Below are 20383 nucleotides of genomic sequence, written 5' to 3'. Positions count from 1 at the left end.
CTTTGAGTGTCCTTGACCAATTTTTCCTCCTTGCATTGAGCATAGGAATGTTCCCCTCCCATCAACTAGATCATTTGTTTCTCTGACACTCGTTCTTTCCACTGTACTATAGCATTCTTTTATTTTTTTTCCAGCTTAAATAAAAAGACAAAAAAATTATATATTCCAAAAATAGCGAGAACATGACAACATTTCTATATTTTGTTGGTAGCTAGAGTCAGTTATGTCGCCCTTGAACAAAGCACTCAAAAGAAAGTCTCTCCTCCATTTGGGTGGGATTTAGTTTGACTTAGGTGAGCCTTAACCTTGTTATTGAGTCAATACTCCTCTTCGAATCATATGGAGAGTTTGCATATGCCTCTTGCAAGACAAACTTATACAAAGTTATCACATGCTTCCATATAGTCATCATTGAGTGGTGCTTTTGTTAAAGGGAAGTAAAACCTAAGTCAGCCTCTCTGCGATGTCTCTTGACCTATTTTTCAGTCGGCCATCCCTACTTGTCTGTGTCATGTTTTTCATCACATCAATTATATTGGTCCTTTGCTCATGTCTGTTTGAGAAGGTCTCCATTGACTTCTTGCTAGCAGGTCTTGTCCTTATCGACTATGACATGTTGCTATGAGGGCAAGCCTATAGCCGCACCCTAGCCCTATTTTCATTATTGATAGGTCACCTTGTGCTCATCATCGATCAATATCATGGGTCTTTGACTGAGTGGTTTCCCTTGTGTTCGACATCAGCTTTCATTCTAACACATTGTGATTCGTGCAGTGCCTTGGTTTCCATTTGATCCTATTGGTGGATTCCTCACCTCTGTGTCAGCTTTCATTATTGGTTGGTTCAGAGGGTTTCTATCGTGTGCTAGCTACATCTTGTGTATGCCGGAAACATGCTTCGGTTGGGTTACTACATCATTTTCACCCGATTCCTTCCACATTATTGTCCTACAAGTTACACTCATGCTAGATTGATGAAGGATGCCTTAATTCCTTCCTTCTAGTGGATCTTTTCATATCGACTACAACTAATTTGCTCTAAGACAAAGATCTAGAATCCATTTTGTAGTACCTTGGGGTTTGTAGTCATCAGTGGCAAATTCCTTCGCTATCGATAGTGGGAAACCATCATTGTCTCCTAGTTGATGGATTCTTTCAAGTGTTCGACTTCAACTCATTCATTTTCACTTTTAGATTATACTAGGTAGCTTGACTCTCATTATCATTATTGGTGAGTAGTCTCGTGTTTGTTAATGGTATACATTAATGACCGGTAATCAAATGATTTCTAACACGGTCGAACTTAGATCATTTATTCCCATTGTGTATAAATGTACCACGGTGGTCGATGAACACCTCAGGTTGCATCACCATCTTTTGGTTCACTTGTTAGTTTCTCTTGTTATTGCTAGTTGACACCATCCACCTTATATGTTGCAGTTCTTCATAGAGACATCTTATATGTTGGCATCTGAGTTGTGATGTAGTATCATTTTATTCCATCATGTTCATTTCATACTATTGGGATCCGTTTTTGACATCAGTGATCAGCTTCATCCTTTAGCATCATTGGTTGTCTTCTTATATGTGATATTCAGACATGTACTTTTTTTATCACAATCAGATGATCCATTATGTACTTTCAGTTCCTTTATACTTGTATACATATTGGATCCTCTTGTACTTGATATGTGGACATGCTTTACTTTCTCTGAGCATGGGTATGCCCGCCTCAGACAACAGTTTCTTTCTGATCTCTTTTGATGGCTTGGCAGGCTGAATTCTAGTGAAGTCCTTCTGAGTCTCGGCATGATTCTTTCCATAAACTTAATAAATTTCGGCCATCATGTACCCCTTATGACCTCATATATTAGGGGGCATCTGTTATAGCACCATTTACCACTCTTAGTATTTGCGATGCTTGGTTTATGGCCTAGGGCAACCCCTCCTTCCAGACTTGGTTTAAATATATTAAAAACAGTGTTTTATTCCCTATATGCTACTTTTCCTTGAGCTAAAAGCATGTACATGCGGGTTATTCAATACCCAACCCACGTATATGTATTAAAACACTTAAAAAAAAAAAATTCCTCAATTATGGCTGGAGTTCACAAGTTTTACCTATTGATTACCTCCTATTGCCCGTGGCCCAACTATTTCCCAAACTATTTCCCAACTAAAAGACTAATTGGGAGAAGTACAAATAGACTTCTATGGGAAGGCCTTGAGGAGGAGAACAGATAGAGTTATTATACTGAGATTAACGCTAGCTAAGTCTGATGAATCCATGTGCCTCATGCACTTCCCCAAGCTTCAGCGAACCCTTGCTTCCTTTATTATAGATATCCTTCCTTTTGCTTGAGATATCATGGTGTTGGTTATGGAAGAAGATTGTTGAAGTTTGGGATAGGACGAATCTGGAGGACGATTTCGCTTGGAGCCGGAAGAAGAAGACTTAGGTGAATTCTCTCCATGTTATTTATAGCTTACTGCAATAAAAAAAAATGTTGTCTTGTTTTCTGAAATTAACTATGTTTATGCATCAAATTATGTTTTAATTCATATATGAATGATGTTTTGATGTATGATCAATCACTTGTTTATATGATATAAATTCAATTTCGTGAATATTCTTTACTTCTATACTGCTATGTATGTTCAAATTGAATGATTTTCAAGTTTCTAGAACATCGGTAGTTGTAGAGGGTCTGAACCCTGCGAGACCTACTCGAACGAAAGAAATCTGGGTACGGTCACTCTTATGTAGCTTGATTATATAAGCATTTTGCCTAAGCTATATGAGTGTTTCTTGTTGTAGTTTACTTCTTCTCTATTGAAGATCTAACCCAAATCCCTAGGGTTCTTTCATGTGAAACATTCATGTACATAAAAAATATTTACATCTAAACTACTTTCTATGTTATTATCTATTGTACTATCAGTGCCTATCTTGCAATTCTAAAATTCTCCTTCATTGTTCATGAAATCATAGATCTGAGAGTCCTAGGAGAAAATATGCTAATACTTAAGGTTGTTAGGTATAACGGGCCTATGTCTAACTTCTGCAGTGTACTGGTGGTATGGTTGAAATGGCAATCTACAAGTACTAGCAAAGGTTGCCTAACTGTGGACCTACATGTTTTGTTTTCTAGGAATGGAAACAAAGTTTGATTCCAGGAGGTCCTTGACCAAGTCTAAAACAGTATCCCTATATCTACCAAGCCTAGGGTTGTTTACAGAATATTCACCACTATTCTGTTTCATAATCAGCTTTGAGTTTCCCATGATAGAAACTCTTTTGGCTCCCAATTTCCTAACCAATTGTAACCCTAGAATTAGGGCTTCATATTCGGCCATGTTATTGGTACATTTGAAGTTCAATCTAAAAGCATGTCCCTCAGCATGGTTATTTTCCATATTATGGATCCATACTCCTACACCAGCCCCTAACCTATTTATAGACCCATCAAAGTCTAAATTCCAAAGTGACTCATGGAATATGTTCTCACTGTCAGTTGTTCTGTACTTAAGGTCTTTGGTTGTGATTTCCTTTTTATCAGTTTCTGCATTGTATAAGATGAAAGAGTCCATATCTAAATGCATGGAGTATATGGGAAAGTTTTAAGGTTTTACCTCACTATTGACCATGTACTTCATCAGGGTCTCCCTATATAATTTTCTTGGTTGGCCAAAAACAAATATGGTGGCATAAGACATATCGGATTACAAAGATTCCTACAGCTTTGCTCTGCATGAGCGAGATAGTAGCATTCCATATTTTGGTGGGATATTTGCAACTACAATGTTCATTAGAATGCTCTTTGCAAGGCACTAGACAAGAGTCACACATAAGTCTTTGATTAAACCAAGGCATTTAACCTGGCTGAAGTCAAAATAAAATAGATCCTTATAAGGCTTGGTAATGTCTAAATTCAATCTTTCCATTATTGCCTTTGGCATGAGATTATGGGATGCTCCTGAGTCCAACATAGTGTTATGCAAAATTTTATCATGAATGTCTAGGATGATGTAAAAAGGAGGAACTCCCCCTTGCTAATGAATTCCATTGGCCTCAGGGCCAAACAACAATTCAGGCTGGTCATCATTCAAATTAACAGAATCCTCTCCCTCTCCTATGCTCAAAGTCTCAATTATCTGTGACCTATAAGTTTCATTATTTACCATTTCAGTCAAAGGAACTGATATTTTTAATTTAGCTATTTCATTTTTAATATTGAAAGGGAGCTGAGGTTTGTTTGTTTGATTCAGATCTTCCTTAATGTGTGCAGTTTGAGTGTCTTTATCCTTTTTCTTAGTGGTAGACATTGCAATCTGTGTTTCTATTATTTTGCCTTGCTTTCATTTATCTTGATTGTTTTTAGTAATTGGCTCTGTTTGGGTTTCAGTGAAGGTTATATCTACAATCCTGGGGGTTGAAGTTTCAGGTGTTCCCCTAGGGAGATTTTGCAATACTTTTTAACTGTAGCTTCTTTTATTATCTTAGTCTAGGTTTGGATGGATCTTTTAATGGGAGTCTCATTATTCTTCTTACTTCTCAATATATATCGTTTATGTACCTCATATATAGCTAATTCATATCCCTATTTAAAATCAAAATATTCACCAGATTCTAGTTGTAACTACTGAAGCATATATAACTCCTATTCTTCTTGAGTAAGAAAAACAATGTCTTCCTCTATGGTTTCCAGTAAGTTAATATAGGTATCATCATCTGCTTCTTGGTTTTGTGATTCCTCAAAATATTTTTCTTGGAAGGGGGCCCTAATCTATTGGTCTGGTGTACCATTTGTTGTAGTATTAGGGTTCTTCCTAAAATTTGGGTTTCTAATTGGGGTTGTTGTTGTTGATTCTCCCATTGATTTTTCCTATCCATGATATCTAACCTATCCATGATTATTTCTAAACTTTTAGATAAAACATCTACTTTTCCATCTGAAGTTGAAGCTTATTCTTTAAATACAACTTTATTTTCATTCCTCATACGTGCCTTCTTAGCTAACAGGTTGGCCTCTACACTGACAACAATACTTTGCATTTTTTCAAGTGTTTCAGGATTTCTCTCCCTTAGCTAGTATGACATGTCAGCATAAAAATCATCAGGGAACTTAATTAATGCTAGGTCAGGAGGAGGCTTAATGTTGACTGGAACTGAATTATAGATATTATTAAACCTAGTGCAATAGCCTTGAATTGACTCGTTGGGAGATCTCCTAATGTTGCCATATTCAGAAAGTATTTGCAATGTGTTCTTTTTTCTTTCTCACCTATCAATGAATAGCCTTTGAAAATTTTCTAAGTCTGCAATGTGGTTTGCAAGAAAGGCTTTGAACCATTTCTTGACATCACCACTTAAAGTTTGGGAAAACAATCTCATTTGGATATCTACCTCATCTATTTCATGTAATTCAAAAAAGTCAAACATCTTGTTTACATGTTGTTGGGCAGTGTAGTGACCAATAACATCAAATAGGAAAATCTTACTCTGATAATCTTCAGGCATAGGATGGAGTTGGGAATGTAAAACAAGAGGAGCATATCAATTTGCCATTTCTACGATTCTGGTTTGACTTTGGGGTAAAGTTGTGGTGGTTGAAGAAGGGATTGAAACTAATGGAGGTGAACTAGATGATGATGAAGATGACTGATTAATAAGTGATTTAGGTGATTGAATTGTGGTAGATATAATTGATGAAGTTGTGGTAAAAGAAGGTGGATTTATAGTGAGTGAAGACTGTGAAGAAATTTGAGAGGTAGCAGTAGTAAGGGCAGCTATCTCTACAGATTGCTGAAGATAAGCACTATCTATATTACTAATCAACGTAGAGGTTAAGGCTTCTAACTTATCAAAAGAATCTAAGACAAATTTATCCAAATCTGGATGAATAACATTTTTTGATTCAATGAGTGGAGTAAACTCAAGGTCTAAAATTGTTTCATGTATATCATTCTCAGATTTAGTTCTAAATAGTGAGAGATCAAATGACAAATCAAAAGAGACTTCTTCTAAAGTTGAAAACTCCTCAGGAAGTGAATTGGCTCTGTCTATCTGGCTACTACTTGCTTGAGTTTCTTGGTTTTTTGGCTTCCTTAAAATTCTGTCTGGGTCATCCACTATAGTTTGCAAGTTTGGATTTGGGTTTGCCCTAGTGTAGTGAATCTTTTTAGGAGCCAGAATTTTAAGTTTTTAAACTGTTTTTATGAAATTTTCTGAAAACTTACTTCAAGTAATGACCTTAAGGGGCTCAAGATTTAATTTAAGGTTTCCTTAAAGTTTTATGAGACTGAGGATCGAAGTCCCTAGTATGGTCGCCAGAAATGTTATCACTCTAATAATTCCTTTGAAGTAATAAGAAGGAAAAACCAAAGGTAACCACAATCCACTTTTGGAGATCAGGACCTAGCCTTCCTGATGCTCAGAGAGGGCTCTCTCTTTAAAATTTAACTTTTTTTTAGTTAAGATGTTTTAGGCTAGCTATGATTGTTCAAGGGGTTTTGATTTGTATTTGAGATTGGGTGGTGGGATTTGCTTAGACAGATGGATAAATTGATGTCCTTTAGACCATTGGGCTATGGAGTCAACTAATAAGGAAGAAAAATTGGATTAACTCACTAAAGGGGATGTTCCAAGGGAAAGATAGCAGAGTGTATTTCAGATGTTTGAGACAGAGGGGTGAAAGGGTTTCACTCGGGGTGAGAGAGAAGTTAAGGGTTCTTAGACCCGGATAATGAATGAGGAAGGAAGGGGTAATCGAAATCAAAGGGTAGTTAAGAATCCTTTAACTTGGATTATTCATGAAATCAATCTAAACCAAAGAGAAATTAAGAATTCTTTAATTTAAATATCAAAAGAAAACATTCAAATGCTTAACTGTTAAAACAGAGTGTGATTTAAACAAGTTCTGAAATATTATTCCAGTTATAGCATTTAGATTGAAACACATATAAGATTATGAATAACTTTGAGAAAAATGACAATAACACATGAAAATACTTGTCTGAAATTTTCTCAACACATGAATCCTTGGAAAAGTCTGATCTTTATTAATCAATCCAGCTTGTTGGCTCATCAACTGATACAATAACCTTCTGGGTCTTCTTGATCAAAAAGTCTATAGAAATGTCTAATAGAATCCACACTACATACTTCGAATTGTGAAGTATTTATACAAAAGTTTATTACAAAATATCTCAAACTGATTTGAGATTTAATCTAGGAAAGAAAAATATCTTCTTGCAAGAAGATAGAGACAACTATTGAACTGCTTCATGTTGTCCCTTTTATTTTGGTATTGCTGGCTTTTATGGTTTGATTTTTATCCCTTTATGTTGCTTTGTTGTTTGATCTTTCACACTAGAAGCTTCATTTACTTTAGGCTTTCATCTGATACACTTTGACACTGATACACTTTGACTCTGCTAATCTGTCTTCATCCTTTTACCATGTTGTTTTACTTTCACTATACATTAACCTTTTTACTGCATATTTCTATAGTAAATTAGTTAATTTCTCCCATGTTTCAGCATCAGGTAATTGGATTTTTATCATCCTCCTATATATTTCATTTGCCTCGGTGTATTTGGAAAAAGTAGGCTTATTGATAAACAAGTGTTTTACCTCATGCTAGAGGTAAAACAAGTTTTCTAATTTCTGGAACAGTACTTTGCTTGTTGGCAATGCCTTCATTGATGATGCATTCACCTGATCCTTTGCTACCTCTATGATTTTCTTATTGTAGTCCTCCTGTGTCATGAGCTTGTCATTTATAACTAAGGGATTGGGTAGTCCCTTCTCTCTCAAAATTTGGAACTTAGCCATAAATCTGTCTACTACTAGTTGTGTATTTTGACACTTATCCTCTAAGTTTTGCATTAAGTTCCTCTTGAAGAGGACCTTTCTAACCTCCAAGATTGTCTCTGTTCTGTCTTCTATTTCCAATTCCTGAATCTCATACTTATTATTGCTGTTAAGGAGTTGGATAATTATAGAAGTCTCTTCTGGCATTTCTCCTAATTCTTCTTTTACTCTTTGGATGGCCTCTATAGCCATATTTATTAAATATATTTGCTCAAAAATCACCTGAATAGATGGCCAAATATCATTGACAGAGTCAATGATATTGGCCCATAGTAGTTCATTACCCTGCCCAAGGGGTTCTTTCAGTATCAAGTCTTTTTCCTTGGCTTTCAATCTTTCACTCATCCTGAAAGCTTTTTGCACTGCTTCTTTGTGCATGATTTTGGAAAGCTTATAATTAGTTTCCAAGCTTGTCACCTTTTATTTGAGCTTATTCATCTCTGTTGTCTATATGGACATTTATTCCATAGCTTTAACCAACTTTTCCACTTCATCACCTGATGCACTTGCTGCTGATGTAGATTCTGTGGAAACTGGGTGTGTTGTGGCCATTGGAGTTGTGGGAGCCAATGAGGTTGCTAATGTGGAAGGAACAATCGTGGTGACTGCTGGGATGACATTCACCGAGCTAGTGCCAATATAATTTTGCTTTAATTGGATTAGGTTGTCCAATTCTTTTATGTTTCCCTCAACTGATCATTTAGTTTAAGTACTAAGTCTATCAACTCTACATATCTTGTTTAGCTTTCCTATGTTTGGGGATGCTGCAGATGAGGTATCTTCAACTGCTTCTTGAGTGTTGCAGTGTCATCATTCTTCTTTTTGATCAGTGGTTTAGTATATTTGATGTCTTTGGGATGATGTCCCAACTCAATTACCAAGTCTTCCAAAGACTTGATTCTGGTGTCTTTGGCCTGTGAGGAGGCCTTTTCCAACTGATACTGGGTTGAGATGTTATTCAATGAATTCTGCAACTGATGGGCAACTATGGTTTTTCCTGTAAGGGTGGAGTAAATCATTTCTCCAGCCTATTTGTGAAATTCAATTTGGTTAATGGGATGAATATCCATTTCCAATACCTCAAAATTAATCTTCTTTAAATCTGTCGATGTCCTTGGTTGTTGTACAGTTGGCTTTATGAAGGACATTTGCATATTTCCTTCCTTGATGTCAAAATCTGACATCAACCTAGTTTGATTGGGTGGTGTAAGTTTGAGATACTATGCATAGGATTGTGCCTTTCGTTTCTCATTTCCCATTTTGATTTCTTTGAACGTGTCCTTAATGTCTCTATCTCTATCAGCAGGTTTATTAAATCAGGAGACTTCTACACTGAGCTGCCTTTCTAACATTTGAGTTTGTGATGTCGATGGCTCCTTTGCTTCTCCAGATGGAGCTGTGCCCTTGCTCATTTCTAACTCAGTATTAGTTATTTCTATTGATTCTTTTGTGTCTTCCTGTTCTAAAACAAGATTGAGCCTTGGCCTTTTGCTCTAGATGGCTTAATACTGCACATTTGAAGTGTCCATACCTAAACTGGAGGCTCCCTCTCTGTTCCTTTTGGGATTACTTTCCTCATTCTGAGGAGTCTGCAAAACAACAAGGATACTCATGGTTCCTTCTTTCTCTGGTACCTGCAGGAATGAGATTTCATCTAGTTGTCTCTCTAGATCAAACAAGGTATTTTCAACATCTACCTTTGTACTATACATGTCTATGAGATTGATTTCTGACCACTAAGATTTATTTCCATATCTCTCTATTTCTGGTATGGGATGATGAATGTAAGGTCCTAATTTGACCTTTTGTCTTAGTTTGGTCATAAACCCTTGAGGATCATACCTCCACATGAAATTATTCTGAAACTTCATTTGTTGCAAAATTTGATATGCTTCCTCTCCTGCTTCTCTGGAATTGAAAATGAAAGGGCCTAGCTGAGGTTTTACCTTGAAATGAGTTCTTTTCTTGGCTGAGACAAAGTTGAAATTATCATATTTCATTATCTACCTATAATACTCTAGAGCAAATAACCTCATGGGGAGGTATTTGGGTAGTTTGTATGGGGCAAGCTGGCAACCATAGATTCTTATTTCAGTGTGATTTTGGTAAAGGTACCAATCTCCCACCTTACTTTTCTTGGACAATTGGAGCACTCTTTTAATTTCTTGGCTTATCTTGGTTGGAGGGCTTCTTGTCACTATGGTCATGACTGGATGGAAAAAAGAGTCAATGAAGTCTGTGTAGGTGTATGGTGATGAATACTTTGGGAATAATGGTGTCCAAAATATGACAGACCTGGCCTTGCCTCTAGTATCCAGCTTCTAGATTGTGAAGGGGGATCTATCTGACTGATAATACAAAAGCATGTGGTAAAGTACATATGAGTACTTGAATACTCTCTCATTGTGCATTCTGGTAAATTTTTCATGCATACTTTCAGCTATGAACTGGGCATAACTGTACAAAGTAGAAAGAGGCTTTCCTAGGGTGAAAATGGACATGAAGGCTAGAATAAGCAAATCAAAAAATTCATCGGTGGTATATCCCAGAATACATGATATTATAGTCACAATTTTCTTGCCCCTTTCAAAGAAAATGGCAGAAAAATATGGAGCGACATCTTTAGGAATGTGTTGCTCTTCTATAATGAAAGTTTGGAATATTTGGGCTAGTCTACATGGACACAGTTTGGTGTAATGGTTTAACAAATCCCCAATGGAGAGTGGGGTTAGGTTTGGACCTGGTTGGACTTGCAACATTTCATTGATTGATACAGCTGTGATAGTAAAAAAGTCCTTTTGGTCAGGGGACATTATAGCTCTCTGGTTGGGAATCTAACAGGCATCGCACATATGGACAATATCAGGAAAGATATGTACCTATGGAAAATGGTATTTGGGAAAAATAGATTCCCAAAGGCCAATGTCATCAGTATGGTTTAGATATATGTCCTTACTCAAACAATGAATTTTGAGCAGGACTTCATAGGCACTTGTGTCTTTGAGTTGAAAATCCCTATCTACTAGGGGAAGGTGGTTAAGGTCCAAATGGGTGGCCATGATAGTTCTGACATCCATGGCGATGGGGGCATCCATAATTCAGCTCTTGTGGATTTGAATTTGGCAATATTGGTTTATATCAGAGGTTTTGAAGGAAACTTGGAAGTTTTCAAAAGGGTTTGGGAACACACTTTAAATTTAAAGTAATTTCAATTAATTTTACTTAATTAAAACACTTTAAAGACTGAATGTTTTCAAATTGAAAGGGATGTCTGGGAATTTCTCTTCAAATACCTAGAATTCGGGTGAATAAGATTAAAATTGGTGTTCTCGGCAACTGTAGATGGTTGAATAGGTTCTAGTACAGATTTGAGAGCTTGATTGGGTTCTCTGCAATGTCTTTAGGAGTGAAATTAATGTTAATTAGCGAATTTAGTGTTTGCAGGTGTCACAATGGTTTGCAAATGTTTATAAAGAAAATGAGTGAAAAAAGTCAAAATAGGGCTTCTCGGCCTTTTTAATGAGTAGCAGTCACTTTTTGGTGGGTAAATTACAAATGAATAGTGGGCGGTTTTTCGGGTTGAGTAGGGAGGCGATTTCCCAAGCCATTGCACCGCTTTTATGGAGGAGGTGGTATTTTGGAGGGGTCACCCGATCTATGTTAGCACTTGACACATAGCAGATGGGGGCCCAGGAAAAACCACTTTATCGGGCGGGTAAAGGTCGGACATCGGGTGAACCCGATATGGCTGTGGACCATTGGATGTGAGCGCTGATTATCAGATGACAATCAAGTGCTAGATGTGCATGGATGAAATGGGAAAAGGTTTCAGGGGGCCCCAGGGATTTAATCCTTGGCAGTTTGGGATTATTTACGAGTTAATGTTGGGATTAAATGATCGAGAGAGGCTTAATGATGGGATTACTTTAGCTTTACTGAGAAGTGGTGAATTAAGTGGGTTTTGTCAGGGATATGGGGTAAAAATATAGTTTATAGCTAAACTAAGGGTTGGGGTATTATATATGGGATTTAACTATATACAGGAAAAGGTATATCGGGAGCTATAGTATTATGTTAAAAATTAATATGAAATGAAATGAGCGGAGTGAACATACCCCTAAGCATAAATGTAATATTTGCACATTTTATTCACATACACTTCATACTTAGGATAAAATCTTTTTGTGGGTATTTTGAATGAAATGGAATTCAACATGGGGTTGCTTTTCTTTTCATAGGGAAATGGATTTTAACCTTAAGAAAAGGGATTTTATTAGGGCAATGAAGGGAAATTAATTTTATGAAGGGAATTCTAACGCTTGATGTCCATAATTCATTAAGTTGAGGGTCCAGTCCCACCAATAGTAAGAGAAATGCTTTGAGCCTTTATGACTTGAAGTATTTTTAGTACTAGAACATACTTGTAGATGGGGAAATTAGTAAGTATATGGATGAAATGAATGAGGGGGAGTTAATTAAATCAACTTGTAAACCATTGTTTTTGCTTTCTTAACTGCTCATGCACATTGAAACATATAATTAAGCATGATAAATGTGCTTTTATCCAATTAACTTTATACTTCAGCAACCTTTCTTCTACTTACCCATTACTTACCCTAACATTTTTCTTCATTTTATTTGGGTGCATTTAGGCTAGCAAACCCTTATCATTCATTTTTCTTTTGAAAAGCAAACTATCTACTTCTAACCTTATATCTTCCAAGGGCTTAGATTAAACTAATGAGCTCCTTTTATTTTCTCTACCTATCTAATGATATACCAAGATTAAGTTGTTTGGTCAGATTTTATTCTCTAACTATAAACATAAAATTCAAAGCATGAAATAGTCAAGATTAAGCAGTTTGACTACCATGGGTTGTGGCATGTATGAAAAGCTGCACACAACCATTATTTAAGACAGTAAAGCAGTAAAATAATAGTGGCATTTAGACTTGCACACTTTCATGATCTATTTTTGTTTTTTGGGGGGGGTTCATATATTTTCATTTTTTGATATTTTCTTATTCTTTTTGTCCTTTGATATTTCTTTTAGGATATACCCTCTTTACATTTTTTTAATTTTTAATATGGAAAACATTTGCAGAAAGCAAAGGTATGAACAATATTACAAGGCTTAACCATAGCCAATTCAAAATTATGAATCCTACCACTATATGACTCTAACACTGCCACATAAAACTGCTCTTGAAGTTCATTTGCTATAAGATTTTGTCTGCCTCTGGTCCAAATTCCCTATTATTACAAATAAAAGGGCCCAATTGGTTTTTTATTTTAAACTGAGTCTTCTTCCTAGCTGACAGGAAATTAACTTCATCAGAGTTTATGATTTGTCTGAAATACTCTAATGCAAATATCCTCATGGGGAGGTATTTGGGCAGTTTGTAGGGAGTAAGTTGGCATCCATATATCCTGATTTCTGTGTGGTCCTGGTATAGATACCAGTCTCCCACTCTATTATTCTTTTCCAACTATAAAACTCTCTTAATCTCCTCACTGATTCTAGGTTGATAGCTACTGGTTAGCATGTTTATAACAGGATGAACAAATGAATCAATGAATTCTTTATAACCAAAAACAATGGAATATCTTTGGATCAATGGTGTCCAAAAGATGACGGATCTTATATTTCCCTTGGTGTCTAACTTCTGAATGCTGACTAGAAATTTGTCTGACTGAAAGTATAAGAAAATATAAAATAATACCGATGGATACTTGAACACTCTCTCATTTGATAATCTGATAAACTGTTCATGGATTATGTCTACTATGAACTGAGCATAGTTGTAAATTGTAGCAGGAGGCTTGCCTGGGCAAAATATATAAATGAAAGCAAGAAAAACCTCATCCACATGTTCATCAGAGGTGCACCCTAGAATGCAAGAGAGCATGGTTATAATTTGTTTTCCTCTCTCAGAGAAAATGGTGGTAGCATATGGAGGACTATCTGTAGGAGTATGAGACTCCTCTATGATGAAAGTTTGAAAAATCTGAGCCTTCTTGGGAAGGTCTAGCTTTGTGTAGAGTTCAAGTAAACCTTCAATGGAAAGTGGGGTCTCATTTGGGCCTGGTTGGATTTGCAGCATTTGATTTATTGATTATGCAATAATGGTGAATAAAACTTGTTGGTCAGGGGTGACTATGGCTCTTTCATTGAGGATATAGCAAGATTGGCAAAATTGGATGATTTTGGGGAATTGGTGTACCTGTGCTAACAAGTACTTGGGAAAATTTGACTCCCATAGGTGAATGCCATCATTCTGGTTCAGGAACTTATCTTTACTCCAACAATGGAGTTTCAGTAACTAGGCAGGGGAAGTAGTGTCCTTGATTTGAAATTCTCTGTCAGCTAATGGAAGGTGGTCAATATCCAGGTGAGGGGTTTGGAGAGGTATTACATCTAGAGATTTTTTGGTAGCCATAATTTGGTATATTGAACTGAATTACTCTTTCTTTGGCTTCAGGAGTAAGGTTTAGAAGCTCTGGAACAGTGGGGAGGGTAATAACAGTCTGTAAAAAGGTGTATGGTTGCACTGTGGGCCTTTCTTTAGTTCAGGATGGTTTTTTAATTAATTTAATTAATTAACCTTGGATAATTATTATGTATAATTTTAAATATAGGGTCGTCTGGTTATATCAAGAATACCTAAAAATCTAATCGTTTGGTGCTAGACAAGGTTCTCTAGTAGCTGCAGAGGGTACTGAAGCTTCAACTATCAATTTTCTACTTCAATATGGTGTCTACAGCGTCTTCAGGTGGTAAAAGGTGGTCAAATTGGTCACGTAGAGGTTTAGGGTGTCAGAATTGGTTAACAGAGGTTGGCAGCGAAAATGAGCGGAAAGAGGAAAATGGGGCCTTTTCGGCCTTTTAACCAATAACAATTAGATTTTGGCGTGAGTATTGGTGAATGAACAGTGGATAATTTTGGTTTAGGCGGGGAGGTGGTTTGGGCCATATCGCACCACTTTTGGATGGAGGGTGATATTTTTTGCAAGCACTCGATATAACATGGTGCCACCACATAGCCAAATAGCGCTTGGCCAAAACCGTGAATCTCGCATGCTCTCGGGCCGTTAACTGTCGGAAGATGAATCCGCACGATATGGATGTGTGTCGTTGTATTTGGGGGTGGGAGATTGGAGGGATATCGTGTAGTGAAGTTGCACGGACAGAGTCAATAAAGTGGTTGGCACGGCCTAGGGTTTAATTACAATGAATTGTAATTAATTAACAAATAATGATAGGATTTAAATATAAGTAACGGTTAATACAAGGTGGGACCATGGATTATATGGCGGAGTTTTTAAATGCACCAAGGTTTGGTGAGTTAAAGGTTGTCGAGGGATTATAAAGAGGGACTTTAGGAAATAACTTAGGATAAAGGGTTTTAGTGGGTTTTTAAAGGGAAAAGGGGAAATTAATAAGGGGGGAATGTAGTATTTGTAATGGGAATGGGTTTCACACTAGGGAAAGGGGTTTTGGGAAGGGGGAATGATTTTTTGAAGGGTAATATCTAGGGATATGTGTGAAACCAAGGGGTAAAAGGTCAAAATGAGGGGAAAGGGTATTTACAGGTAATGAAGGGATAATGAGGGGAAATTAGTAAACTAAGTATGTGGGGGTCTAGTGAAATGAGGGGAAATTAGTAAACAAGCTTTGGTGAATATCCTTTCTCTTTCACAATTCCTCCTGCACATGAAACATAGGATTAAGCATGATGAATGTGCTTTTGACTTAGCAACCTTGTGCATTTGCAACATTTCTTCTACCTACCCTTTATTTACCCTAACATTTTCTCTTCATTTATTGGGTGAAATTTAACTTGCTGACCCTTTATTTCTTTTTATTTTGATGAGAAAATTATCTAATTCTAACCTTATAACTTCCAATGGCTCATATTAAACTAATGAGCTCATTATTATTCTCTACCTAACTACTAATCTGCCAAGATTAAGCAGTTTTGCTAGGTCTTTATTCTCTATCTATCAACATGAAATTTAAAGCATGAATGAGTCAAGATTAAACTATTTGACCATCTTGGATTGTGGCATTTTTGACAAGTTGCACATAATCTTATTTTGAAAACTAAAGTAAAAAGTAATGGCATTTGAATTTGAAAACTTTCATGATCTATTTTATCTCTTTTCGAGGTTCATATTTTTACTTTAATGATCTTTTTCTTTCTTGTTCCCTTTGATTATTCTTTTAGGACATACCCTCTTTACAGTTTTTAATTTTAATATGGGAAAACATTTTGCAGAAAGCAAAAGTATGTACAATATTACAAGATTAACCATAGCCAATTCAAAATTATGAATCCTATTATTATAGGACCCTAACAGAATGCACTGATTTGTTTCAACAGCTTTGCTAGTGTTAGTTGTGATCATTGAACTAGTCCCATATCCCGTTGGAAATCGAGTAGTTTACCATCGATATAATTTTTCCCGTTATTTGCGTTGCTTAAACACCAAAATTTAATGAACATAGTTTGAAAAATGTTCAGAAAATGAAGGTGATTACATTTTATTGTAGCACCAACGTGTGATGGGAATGCCCATTCAAAGGCTAGTAGGTAGTACATAATTCTATTTCACAGCTAGTAAAAAGGCATTCTAAATAGGCACGAGTCTTATGATGAACAAGTATTATGTTATACAATCCTCGCTACACTACCTACACTAACATGATGAGTCATAGTCATTATATCGAGGTATTGATCTATAGGTAAAATCACTACTTATATTTCATCATCTTTAATTTTGGAAGCAAGGCTTTGGATTGAATTTAAAATAAAAAATAAATATCTGAATTATGTGACTTTAAGTCAAATAATAAAATTGTGGAAGGTTCTGCTTGGTTAGAACCTTCAATTTACATGAAGATATTTTTATTAAAAGGGAGTTAATGCTACTCAGCGATGCGGTGGAGTACACATTTTTTATTTCATAATTTTTTAAAATGTTAAAAAGATCAAAATATTATATAAAGATTGATGAAATTCAAAGCATGTGACGAAAATATGGAGGTTTAGTAAAATTATTAAAGTTATTCGAGCATTGTTGAATACCAAATGTATTCATTAAATTTCATATCTAGTGTAATTTTAACCAACAAGTATGAGTGGTTCAGAAAGATAAAGAGCACATTCATTTTTAATGATTTATAGGATGGAATTTGTGAAGGTGAAGTTGCAAAATAAGATGATGATCATGAATCTGAAGTGAAACCAACGGAAGAAGTGTCAGTCTATCCCACGTCTACTATAAAACTTGTGATTTGGAAAAGAAAAGACAATAAAAAATTTTCCCTCATCGATTTTATTGTAAGTGAGGAGGTAAGCATACATATTGTTTTAGTTATTGTTGCATATGGTGCACTTAAGAAGTTAAAAAAATTATATAATTCTCATTCAGAATTAGAACTCATACAATTTCTTATAGATCTTTTTAATCTTGAATTGAAAGATGATGATGCCATGGCACTAGCTTCATAAATCAAAGCTATATGCATAACATTGATGCCAATAGAGTAAAAATCAATATTCCTTTCACAACCTTCATAAAGGCCCTGTATCTTACCTACTCTCACTACCTTCAATCTTTGCAAGAAAGTGGTCAAATAAAAAACATGATAATTGGCACCCTGGTTAAGAAGGTTGCAGAAAGAGAAAAAGTATTTGCGAAGAAAAAGAAAGCATCACACTCCATCAAAGAAGTTGTATGTGTTTCCCATAAAGGAAAGACAGATCCTGCTAGACGATACAATAACAAAAGAGGATGTGGAAGAAAGAAATTTATATGAAGGGGGAGGGGTAAATGGAATCAAACAGAGAGACCAAATCTACATTGTGTCTGTTGTGGAAAAAAAGGACATGAAGCCAAAATATGGAGAATTCCATGGGAGAAAATCTAAGAACAAGAAGAAAAAGTCAAATACAAAGCTCCAGAACAAGTGAAAGGTAATGCACCATAATATCTTCATTATGTTATTGCTCATTATAATATTGGATTGCATGAAGATGTATTTGACGTTGCATCTACTTCTTTGAAAGACACATGGCTACTTGACACAAGTACTACCTACCACATGATATTTCAGAGAAAAGCTTTCAAATTTTTGATGAAAACATCGATGGCATAGTATAATTTATTGACATGTCTAGTCTCAAGATTTGAAGGATTGAAACAATAAGACTGAAGTTGCTCGAACTTTTAGATTTTGTTCGACATGATGTTCTCTATCTTTCTCAATTATGAAGAAACCTGTTATCCCTTATGCATGTACATCAACAAGGTCATTCCATCAACATTTTTTATGGAAAGGTGGAGATAAGGATGGCTTCTGAAAACAAAGTTGTGATGATTGGAGAGGAACAAGACAATTTTTTAAAGCTAAAAGGGACATCTGCATCTTCTGCACAACATTCAGCTCATGTCACGAAGCATAATGAAGTTACATTTTTTTCCAAGTCTTCTATGGAATGCTAGATTTGGACATGTTAACTATGATAGTCTTTGTTTGATGAATAAGAATGGTTTTTTTGGTCTTCCTACTATTCCTCGAAACTTAAAACAATGTTCTTCTTGTATTCTTGGAAAACTATGCAAACAACCATTCCATGGCTCCAATTCTAGAGCATCTAAAAGACTTGGATTGATTCACTCTGATTTGTGTGGTCCTATGCACGTACCTTCTACAAATGGAAATAAATATATCATGAAATTTATTAATGAACACATGAGAATGTATTGGGTATATTTTTTAAAAAATAAGTCTAAAGAATTTGAAGCATTTAAAATATTTCATGTATTGATTGAAAATGAACGTCAAACTAAGATTGGTGTCCTACACACTTATAATGGCAAAGAGTATAATAGTAATGATTTTCAATCCTATATTAAAAAACATGGTATCCGACATCAAACATCAATTCCATATAATCCTCAACAAAATGGTGTAGCTAAGAGGATGAATAGAAGATTGTTGAATATGGTTCGTTCCATGATGTTTTTTATGAATGTGAAATTGATGTTTTGGGTTGGAGGTGTTTTATGTGTAGTCTATGTGAAGAAAAGGTGTCCATCGCATGCTATTAAAAATAATACTCCTTGTGAAAAGTGGTATTACCACACCCTCTCCCTCAAGCATCTCAGGAATTTCAGTGCCTCCTACTATGCCTTGATTCCAAAACAATAGAGAAAGAAATTTGATGCATAGAGTATAAATGAATTTTCTTGGGGTACTCTAATACCACCAATGCCTGTTGTCTTTACGATGAGGCAAATAAGGAATTCATACTTTCCAGAGATGTCATATTCCTTGAGTCCACCAAACGTGATGACTCTATTGAAAAATAACTTGATAGACTAGAAAATATTTCTCTGATGAGTAATTATCATGAATTTGACACTGAGATTCCAAAATTTAAAGGGGGGAACCCAATTTTGGTTCAATCTTTGGAATCTCCCCCTGCATAACCCAAACCAACTTCTCCTCATCAAGAAGTTCTAGAAATCTCATCAAACTTGGAAGATGTCATAAGAAGAATTGATAAGTTGAATATTGATGATGCTACACCCTCAATGGAGACATCTAGTCCTTCTCCAAAACAACCAAAATGGTTGATCAAAAAATTTGAAAGAGTTCATCCTAATGAGATCAGAAAGACTAGAACTAGGAGTTCTACAAGAGAAGACAATGGAGGTGCAAATTCAGGTTATCTAATGACATAAATACTTTATATGATTGTGAATTGAATTTTTCTGTTGACTTTGAATCTACTTTGTTCAAAGAAGTTGTTTCTCATCTCATTAAAAATGGGACTTGGAAGTTAGTGGACCCTCCATATGGAACCAAACCAATTGGCTGCAAATGGGTCTTCAAAAACAAGTATAAAGCAGACGAATCACTTGACAAGCACAAAGCAAGGCTCGTGGAAAAAGGATTTCCACAAAAGGAAGGTGTTGACTATGAAGAAACCTTCACTCCCATAGAAAAATGGGTGACCATCTAGACCATATTCTCTTTGGCAGCACAAAAAGGATGGAAAATCCATCAGATGGATGTGAAGACAACTTTCTTGAATGAGGATTTGAAAGAAAATGTTTTTATGTCTCAACCTAAAGGTTTTTTTGTGAAGGGACAAGAACAAAAGGTATGCAAACTCATCAAATCCTTGTATGGTCTAAAACAAGCACCACAATCATGGTATGAAAAGCTAACCAAGCATCTTCTGAAGCTAAATTTCAAACATTACAATCTTGATGATGCAACTTTGTTTGTCAAAAATGTTGGCAAAACAATGGTGTATCTTGTAGTATATAAAATGATATGTCTATAAAAGGAAATAATGAAACTTCTATTGCATCCGTGAAGAAATATTTGAAGAAAGGTTTTGAAATGATAAATTTTGGACATCTTTATTACTACTTGGGCATTGAAGTCAATCCAAATCCAAAATACATATTCATTCCCAAAAGAAGTATG

This window comes from Pinus tabuliformis, chromosome 7, assembly GCF_031772625.1.
Source record: "Pinus tabuliformis cultivar Carrire ecotype Pingquan chromosome 7, CPIR1, whole genome shotgun sequence".
Classification (NCBI taxonomy): domain Eukaryota; kingdom Viridiplantae; phylum Streptophyta; class Pinopsida; order Pinales; family Pinaceae; genus Pinus; species Pinus tabuliformis.
The sequence above is the reverse complement of the archived record's forward strand: the minus strand, read 5'-3'. Positions refer to the sequence as shown.